Source organism: Rhinolophus sinicus, linkage group LG13 (assembly GCF_036562045.2).
Source record: "Rhinolophus sinicus isolate RSC01 linkage group LG13, ASM3656204v1, whole genome shotgun sequence".
In the NCBI taxonomy this organism is placed as follows: domain Eukaryota; kingdom Metazoa; phylum Chordata; class Mammalia; order Chiroptera; family Rhinolophidae; genus Rhinolophus; species Rhinolophus sinicus.
The window spans coordinates 55,689,486-55,698,076 of NC_133762.1; the positions used below are offsets into that span (position 1 = coordinate 55,689,486).

General features: G+C 40.6%; 1 protein-coding gene across 2 annotated transcripts in view; it reads left to right on the top strand.

Moving 5' to 3' along the window:
• The window catches only part of DTD1 (D-aminoacyl-tRNA deacylase 1), a 218,485-nt gene extending 215,048 nt beyond the window's left edge, over positions 1–3,437 (top strand). For both annotated transcript variants that reach the window (XM_074317641.1, XM_019710738.2), the window contains one exon: positions 2,855–3,437. The gene's annotated coding sequence lies outside the window, so the exon portion shown is untranslated. The remainder of the gene's footprint in view (positions 1–2,854) is intronic.
• The last annotated feature ends 5,154 nt before the right edge of the window (positions 3,438–8,591 follow it).

Consider the following 8,591-nt stretch of genomic DNA (forward strand, 5'->3'; position numbering starts at 1 on the left):
TGAGGTGTGTTTTTTTAATGTTTTGTATCTCCATTTTTATGTTTCCTCTTTGTTGAAATTCTTTTTTTTTTTTAATTTAATTTTATTAAATTTATTGGGGTGACAATCTCACTGAGTTTATCTACTCTTCCCCTAAGTTCATTGTGCATCCTTATAACCAGGGTTTTGAACTCTGCATCTGGTAGATTACTTGTCTCCATTTTGTTTAGTTCTTTTTCTAGAGTTTTATCCTGTTCTTTCATCGGGGACCTGTTTCTTTGCCTCCTTATTTTGGCTACTTCCCTGTGTTTGTTTCTATTTCTTATGTACATACATCTGCTACATCTCCCAGTTTTGGCAGAGAGGCTGTATGTTGCAGATGTGCCATGGGTCCCAGTGATGCAGTGTCCCTGGTCACATAAGCTGGGTGTTCCAGGCATGTCCCTTGCGTGGGTTGTGTGTGCCCTCTTGTTGTAGTTGAGCCTTGATTGTTGTTGGCATGTCAGTGGGAGGGATTGACTCTCAGACTGACTGGCTGTGAGGACTGGCCATGACTGCAGTGGAGGAGCTGTTGTGCAGGGGTTTACTCCACAGAGCAGGATCTTCTTCAGTGTGGTTCTGCTGCCTGTTGAGTCTGCCCTTTGGGTGTGTTGATTGTGGAGTGGGTTGGGTGGTATCTCTGGTATGATCTGAAGCCAGCCTCCTGGTGTTGGTTCTGGGACCTCTTGGAAGGAGCTCTGATGCAGGCCAAGGCTAGCCACTGCCTGCACCCAGCCCTGGGCTACCTGGTAGGAGCTACAAAGTGATCTGCAGATGGTTGCTACTTGTGGTAGGCTTGGAGGTACCTGGGAGAAGTTAAGCTACAAACTGAGGCTGGCTGCCAATAGTGCCAGGCTTGGGGCCACTTAGCAAGAGGTATGGGGCACACTGAGGGGCATGCTGCTTTTTTGGGAGGGGGAGGGTTGTGAACCTTTAAGAGAGTTTTGGAAAGTCTGCAACATACGCTGAGATAGGTTGTTTGTCTGGAAAAGCTGCTGAAAGAGGCTTGGGCAGGCACACAATTTTGGTGGGATGAGGTCTCGAGGAATCACCAGGGAGGGGCAAACAGTGTTTGCTAGGTTGATGGAGACTCAGATTTGGTGCCCACCCACACATGTAGGAAGGGCTCAGTAACAGAACAACGGGGCCTACCTGCTGGCTCTGTGAGGGGAGGGCTCAACCATTGAACAATGGTGCCTGCCAGTTACCCTTCCAGCTCTTGTCCTGAAGCCAGATAATTCAGTTTCTCCACTTATGTTCTTGGCACTTTTTGAACTCCTGCACCAACACTGGAGCTCAGAGCAAGTGAGTCCATGCGCAAGTGAGTCCATGCTCAGGCCCTTTAGGAGGAACTCCTGGGATTCCAACTGTCTGTCTCACTCAGCCACAAACTGCTAGTTTTCACAGCTAGAAGTTATGGGACTTCTCTTCCTGGCACTGGAACCTTGGGCTTGGGACCCTTCACTCCTTAGGGGGTACCTCCGCAAATGAGATATCCCTTCCAATTTTTAACTGCCATATGTGGGTGTGGGGCTAGCCCATTCCATGTCTCTGCCCCCCACTACTAGTCTCAACATGGCTTCTCTTATATATCCTTGATTATAGGACATTTGTTCAGCTATTCTTCAAGCAATTCTCAATGATGGTTGTTCTGTAATTTCGTTGTAAGTTTGATATTTTCGTGAGAGGACTTGAGCACAGTGTTTACCTATTCTGCTGTCTTGACTGGAACTACCAGGAATTCCAATTAGAATTTATATCTGAGGGAATAGAAACTGCTTTAAGTTTGGGATTTAGTTAAACTCTTGGTTGACATATGCTTGCCTCACAAATCTTGGCAAGACCAGCTGGTTTTTGTAGTAGCCTTAGAATTACAGAGAGAAACTCGAGACACTTAGACATTTTATACTAAAGAACCTATCATTCTTTGAACAGTATCAACAATATCCCAAGAAAAAACATTTTGTTTATTCCCTGTCCCTATGCTTTCTTTAGTCTCCCCACCCCTCTGCCTCCATTATTGTTAACAGGATTTGGAAATGAGGCCTTGTATCTTTTTTCAAGGAATTTGTCCATTTTATCTATGTTGTCTAATTTATGGGTATATATAAAGTTGTTTGTGATACATCTATTTTGTCCTTTTAATATCTGTAAAATCTGTACTTACGTTGCCTCTTTGATTCCTGATATTCATACCTTGTGTCTTCTTTTCTTGGTAAGTTTCTCAATCTTATTGATCTTTTTATTTTCTGTTCTGTTTTTCTGTTTGAAATTTCATTTTTTCCTGTTCTTGTCTTTATTTTTCCCCTACTTCTGTTTACTTCGGGTTTATTTTGTTTTTATTCTTTTAGTTCCTTAAGGTGAAAACTCAGATTCTTGACTTGACAACTTTCTTCTTTTCTCATATAAGCATTTAATGCTCTGATTTCCCTGTAAGCACTGCACAAGGTGAATATTACAGTTTTTCTACGTTGTATTTTTATTTTCATTCACTTTAAAATGTTTTCTAATTTGCCTTGTAATGTCTCTTTGCTGCAGAGGCCATTTAGAAGTGCATTGTTTAATTTCCAGATATTTGGCTTGGTGTCTATTTGAGTTCTAAGAAAAAATTTCTGAAAAATTGGAAACTTTGGTGAAAAGGCATTTGAATTAACACTGACAACATGACAGATTTTTCACAGTAAAGTGAAACATTGTCATGCTATTGTCATTGTATGAACTTGAAAAAGGGTGGTATCTTTAGCTATTTTGTAATACTTGGTCAGATTTTTAACAGGATTTGAAGCAACTTTTTGGGACCCTTCTGAGTAGTATGTCTTGTCTTTGTTCTTTTTAGTGCATTATCGTTGGGCACAACTGGATCCTGAAAAATTCATGAAAATTGCTAAGCACCCACACTGCTTTAAGAATTTGGAACTGAATCTTGAAAAGGAAGATAGAAATAAGAAATTGAGAACCTGAAGAGTCCTGCAAAAAAACACCAAAGGAACGTTACCATTTTATGTTGTTGCTGTGGTCTAATAGAGGAAGAGAGTGCTGCCAATGCAGGGGAAGGCACCCCTGCACATGGCAGCAGGGCATACGCCTGTGCCTCCTCCACAGGAAGGCATTGTTTGTTCCCACATTGTCTTGGCTTGCTTTTGGAACAGGCTGGCCCAACATCATTTGTCATCGAGTTCTCCTTTCACACTGTGGTTTATTCCTGTGTGTCCATGATGGATCTTAAATGCATTCATGCGTCCATGTTCTTCCCAACACTGGCCAAACCAGGGCCCACGTTAAGGTGTAAAGAGAACAATCATCAATGATAATGTATTGTGTGAGACCTTTGCATCTTGTAAATTTTCTTTTTTCTAAAAAGAAATAATAAAACTCCAAACCTCAAAAGGCCATTTTATTATTAAACAAATCTTTCTGTGTTTCTGCTTAACAATTTTGTCTATAGAAATACGTGTCTGACTCTTCTCTATATATATATCTACACTTCTTTTCAAACAACCCTTTTGTAAGAGGCCTTCCCCAAGTGACTCACACAGGCCACTGATTCCACAGTGAGAGCATGACCATGGTAATTTGTAGTTGATGACATTTTACTTGGACATGAGATGTCAAGAAAGGAGTGTATGTGGGAGGGGAATCCAGTTTCAGAATGGCCAAATTACTGAGACCAAGTGTGACTGCCATATCTGGTTTATCTACCTTTGGGAGGTGGGAGAAAGGCCCCAGCATATTAGACTTTATAGTTGCATGGTTGTCCATATATCCAAGCCAATACCCCCACAGTTATGTGAAGAACCACATTCTGCCAGAGTTTCTCAGTTCATTTTAATCTACTAGTGGCACAGCTGTTAGCGATCATTTTTAGACATTGTATGATGTCAATAGTAATATATATCTTTGTATGACATATCTATAATACATTAATGATTATATAAACAGAGTTATCGTCTTTTGAAATACTTATTACCTAACTATAGAAGAGATAGCCTTCTTAGGCATTTTTATAATGCTGAAACTCTATCTCTGACCTTTATAACTCTTGAGTCCCTCTAGTCTGACCTAGTTCTCTACTTAAAATAAAAACATAATTAGAAAATGTGGGAAAAAGTAAAAAGCTCAAATTGCATCTCCAATGTACATTCAAGTACTTGGAATATGGAGTTGGAAAGAGTTGTGCCAAATTGCTTTATTGTGAACTGATACAGATGGTACATTATAATCCATGATAGGTTAAACCTCTAGGTTTAAAATCATTGCATAAAAACCCTTGGTCAGCTCCCACAGCTCCATGGGCAGTGAGGTCCAAGGAGCTCTTCTGTCTAAGTGATCTGAGTAGGTGTTTGTGGAGTGAATTCAAATTCAATTTAAAGTTACTTGAGTCTACAGTTTTGTAAACTTAGCTATAATGACGGGCTGAGCAGATTTGTCATGTATTTCCTTGCCACAACATTTTATTGCCACCAATTAATGCTTATTGAACAGCTGCCGCCTGTTCTTGTGATAATGGGTAATGAGGATGGCATAGAGAGAAGAGCTAATGTGCTTGATGTTTGGACAGTGGTAATATGATAAAGTCCCTCATAGTCCACAACCTAGTTTCTGGATCTCATTTTAAAGGGACTTAGACAAATTGGAGAGTGAGAAGTTCCATGGCGTCAACTTGCTGACATGAGCTGGAAACCAAAAGGGAAGAAGAGCTGGAAGGGAAAAAAACAAAACTGAATATTTGAAAGACGTGGACAAGACACTGGGTAAGGAATAAAACTAGGAGCAGAGGGTATGAGTTTCATTAAGAGATTCTGGCTTGATATAAGGGAGTGCTTTCTAGCAACACGATTCAAAAGTAGCTGGCCATATTGGGAGCTATTAGTGTTTGAGCAGAAGTTCTGAGCCTACTTCTGTTCAGAAACATATTTATTTATTTTAATTAAGAAATTTTCCCTCCCTCACAGTATACAGGGAACATGGTAAATGTTGGAAAATATTTGCTGCTTTTGTAGCATTGGATTGAAGGAAGTTTTTCTATCATCCTGAAGTCACTTTCAATACCTAGTAACAGAGAAAAAGCAGTGTGTACACTAAAGACTGGCATAAGAGGGTCTCACCACAGGGCAATGGTATAAATAAAAAATGATAGCTCAAGAAAAAGCCCATGACATCCACAGCTGCATCGAAAAGGTAGTTAACTTCTGTCTTCCCCCTACCCCCTTCACTCTTCTGAAGGTCATTTCTAACTCTTAACTGTGGGACTAATGGCTAAAATTGGATTTGGGGTGCAGTTCTACTTGCCAAGTATAAAACTCTCAATCTTTACACCCCTCCTCACATCTCCAATTCCTCTTTTGTGCTTGTTTATAAAGCTTGCTGTTTACTGTGCATTAACACATCATTTGAATCAGGATGGGAGAGGAGAATCATACACCATTTATGGCTTTTCTGCGGAGTCTCGGCAGACCACAGGCCAGTACTTTAAACAGAGCACTGTCTGATAACACGGGGTACTAGGCTATGTTTAATCTTGGCTTTCATGCTTTACTTTATAGGAAACCAAGCTCTTCTGGTGACACAAAACACAGACCAAATAAAGACACTCTGGGTCTGGACACTCCATAGCATCGCCCATAGTTGGTAGTCTTCAGGAAGGTATTTTCTCTATCGAGCCGCATCCTGACTAGATGGGTGCCAACTGGCAGATAGAAAAGGTGGTATTTCATTGACTTGATCATAATGAATATATAGTTCTACAAACTCAGTTTAGTAACTCCAAAACCAGAGTGGTGATCTTTTCTGTCACTGACTTGTCAGATTCCCTGCCCTTTTTCAGCCAGGTACTTTCAGAATTCTTAATTTTCAATTCATTGCTGACTTGGGTCTTTTGAAAATAGAGTTAAAGAACCACATCTCAGAAGACATGGAACAATAACAAAAGTAGAGTCTCCCATTGACAGTACTATAGAAAGCAAATGGAAAATCACTGTTTTGAGGGGAGTCTGCCTCCTGCAGTTGCTGCCAAGATTTTTTGTTCTCTCCTGGCGTACTAGTGCACTAAATTTTTAGAAGTTCTGGAAAACAAAACTAAATTCCCCTTATAAAAGTATCTACTCATGATGGTATTTTGGATTTGTTAATTTTTGATACTATATTTCATATTTGTAGGGGTTTTTAAAAGCTTTTCTTGTTTTTGAGCCTTCAGGGTTAGTGAGTGACACTTTCTGTCACCAAGCAGGAAATGTACTGGGGTATCTGTTGAAGGAGCTTCAGCTGACAGATCCCCTGCAACAGGGAAATGGGCTTGGAGCAGGTGTGCGTCCCAAGAGGTGGCCTCACAGAGGGAGCTGAGATCTGTAAGACAGTCTGGAGTTGGCGAGGTAAAAGCGGTGGGCCATGAGGCTGAAACAACAGGTGCAGTACCTCAAGGTGTGAGAGAAGCAGAGCTTCAGACAACTGCCAGGAGGTCGGTAGGACTGGATTCAGGAGGACAGGGGCCATGCAGGGACATGGATGGATACAAGACTGAGGGGTGAGCAGGGACAGAACACACAGAGGTCTGGTAAGTCATGATAATGCATTTAGGCCACATCACATCTCCCTCCTCCATCTTCTCCAGGCTGATTTGTTCTAGTTCTTCACAAGTTTCCCCTGTGACATGGCCTTGAGAGTGACCTTGAGAACTGAGTGCAGCTCTGCTGATGTGGGGTGACCAAGGCCCCTGGACATTGGTGTAGTGGTCTCAACAGGACAAAACATTGCAAAGACTTAGAGTTGAATCCTGGCTGGGCTGTTGACTTGCTGCACGAACTTGGCGCAGTTCATTTGTTCATTCAGCTCTCTGAACTGCTGACCCTCATCTGTACAGTCTTGGAGCCTGGTTGTGGGGTTAAATAAGAGATGAGCACAAGGTGCGGGGCACAGCACCTTGCAGTGGTGCACACACATCTGGGACACCAGGCGTGTTACTGTGATCATGCAGCTCAATGTGACTTGAGTGCTTTCATTCAGTAGCTGCATCCCATCTTTGGCCCATGGCATGCCTGCAGGTAACTAAAATCCCAGGCTTATTCCATCTAACCACTGTGTGGTCAGCGAAGAACCCAAATGAACTTAATGTTATTTCTGTTGGGCTCAGCTTGTGATTCTGGAATACTGAAATGGTCATGCTGGCTGTTGCTCCCAGCTTTTTGTCACCCTCAGACGTGTTTTCTGTATCTTTATCCAAGTTGGCTGAACAATGCACACGATACAGTTGGCACTCTATTAGAAATGTTCTTTCAGGTCAATAGATGCATTATTTATATTCTTGTTTAACCTACATTTCTCCTTCCCACATCACCTGTTTTTGCTAAAATCAAGCTATACTATTTTACAGTATTTTAGTGATTAATGATTCTTTTTGGAACAAAAAGATGCTAGTACAACACAATGCGTTACTTGTGAATTCACGCTAGCTTCCAATGATGACTGTGTTCTTTTCCATAGGCTCACAAACCATCTATCTAATCATCTGTAATGTTTTCAGGAACCCACATCTTACCAGATGGTCTGATCTGTCTGGAATCCATCTTTTGGAAACTGGAATTTTTAATGTTTGTTTGTCTCTTCTTTTCAGAATACTTTTCAAAGTTATCAGTGATAAGTTTATTCCATAATTACATCTTTAAGTTTTTTTTTGGCATTCAGTATTATTTTATATTAGTTTCAGATGTACAGCATAGTGGTTAGACATTTGTATACTGTAGGAAGTGATCCCCCTAACTGGCACCCACCTGGCACTATACATAGTTATTGTCATATTATTGATTATATTCCCTATACTTGTAACTACCAGTTTGTATTTCTTTATCCCTTCACCTTTTTCACTCTGCCCCCAATCCCTCTTCCATCTGGCAACCATCAGCTTGTTTCTTGCATCTATGAGTCTGTTTCTGTTTTGTTTGTTCATTTATTTTATTCTTTAGATTCCACATATAAGTGAGATCATATGGTATTTGTCTTTTTTCTGACTTATTTCACTTAGCATAATACTTTCCAGATCCATCCATTTTGTAGCAAATGGTAAGAGTTCATTCTTTTTTATGGCCAAGTAATATTCCACTGCATATATGTATCACATCTTCTTCATTGATGGGCATTTCAGTTGTTTCCTTATCTTGACTATTGTAAATAGCGCTGCAGTGAACATAGGGATGCGTATATCTTTTCAAATCAGTGTTTTGAATTTCTTCAAAAGAAGTGGAATTGCTGGGTCATAAGGTAGTTCTATTTTTAATGTTTTGAGAAACCTCTAAACAGTTTTCTATAGTGGGTACACCAATTTGCAATCCCCACAGTGCACGAGGGTTCCCTTTTCTCTACATCCTCACCAACACTTGTTTTTTGATTTATTGATGATGGCCATTCTGACAGGTGTGAAGTGTTATCTCACTGTGGTTTTAATTTGCATTTCTCTGATGATTAGTGATGTTGAGCATCTTCTCATATGTCTATTGGCCATCTGTGTGTTCTCTTTGGAGAAATGTCCATTCAGGTCCTGCCCATTTTTAAATTGAATTTTTTTTGTGTGTGTGGTAAGTTGT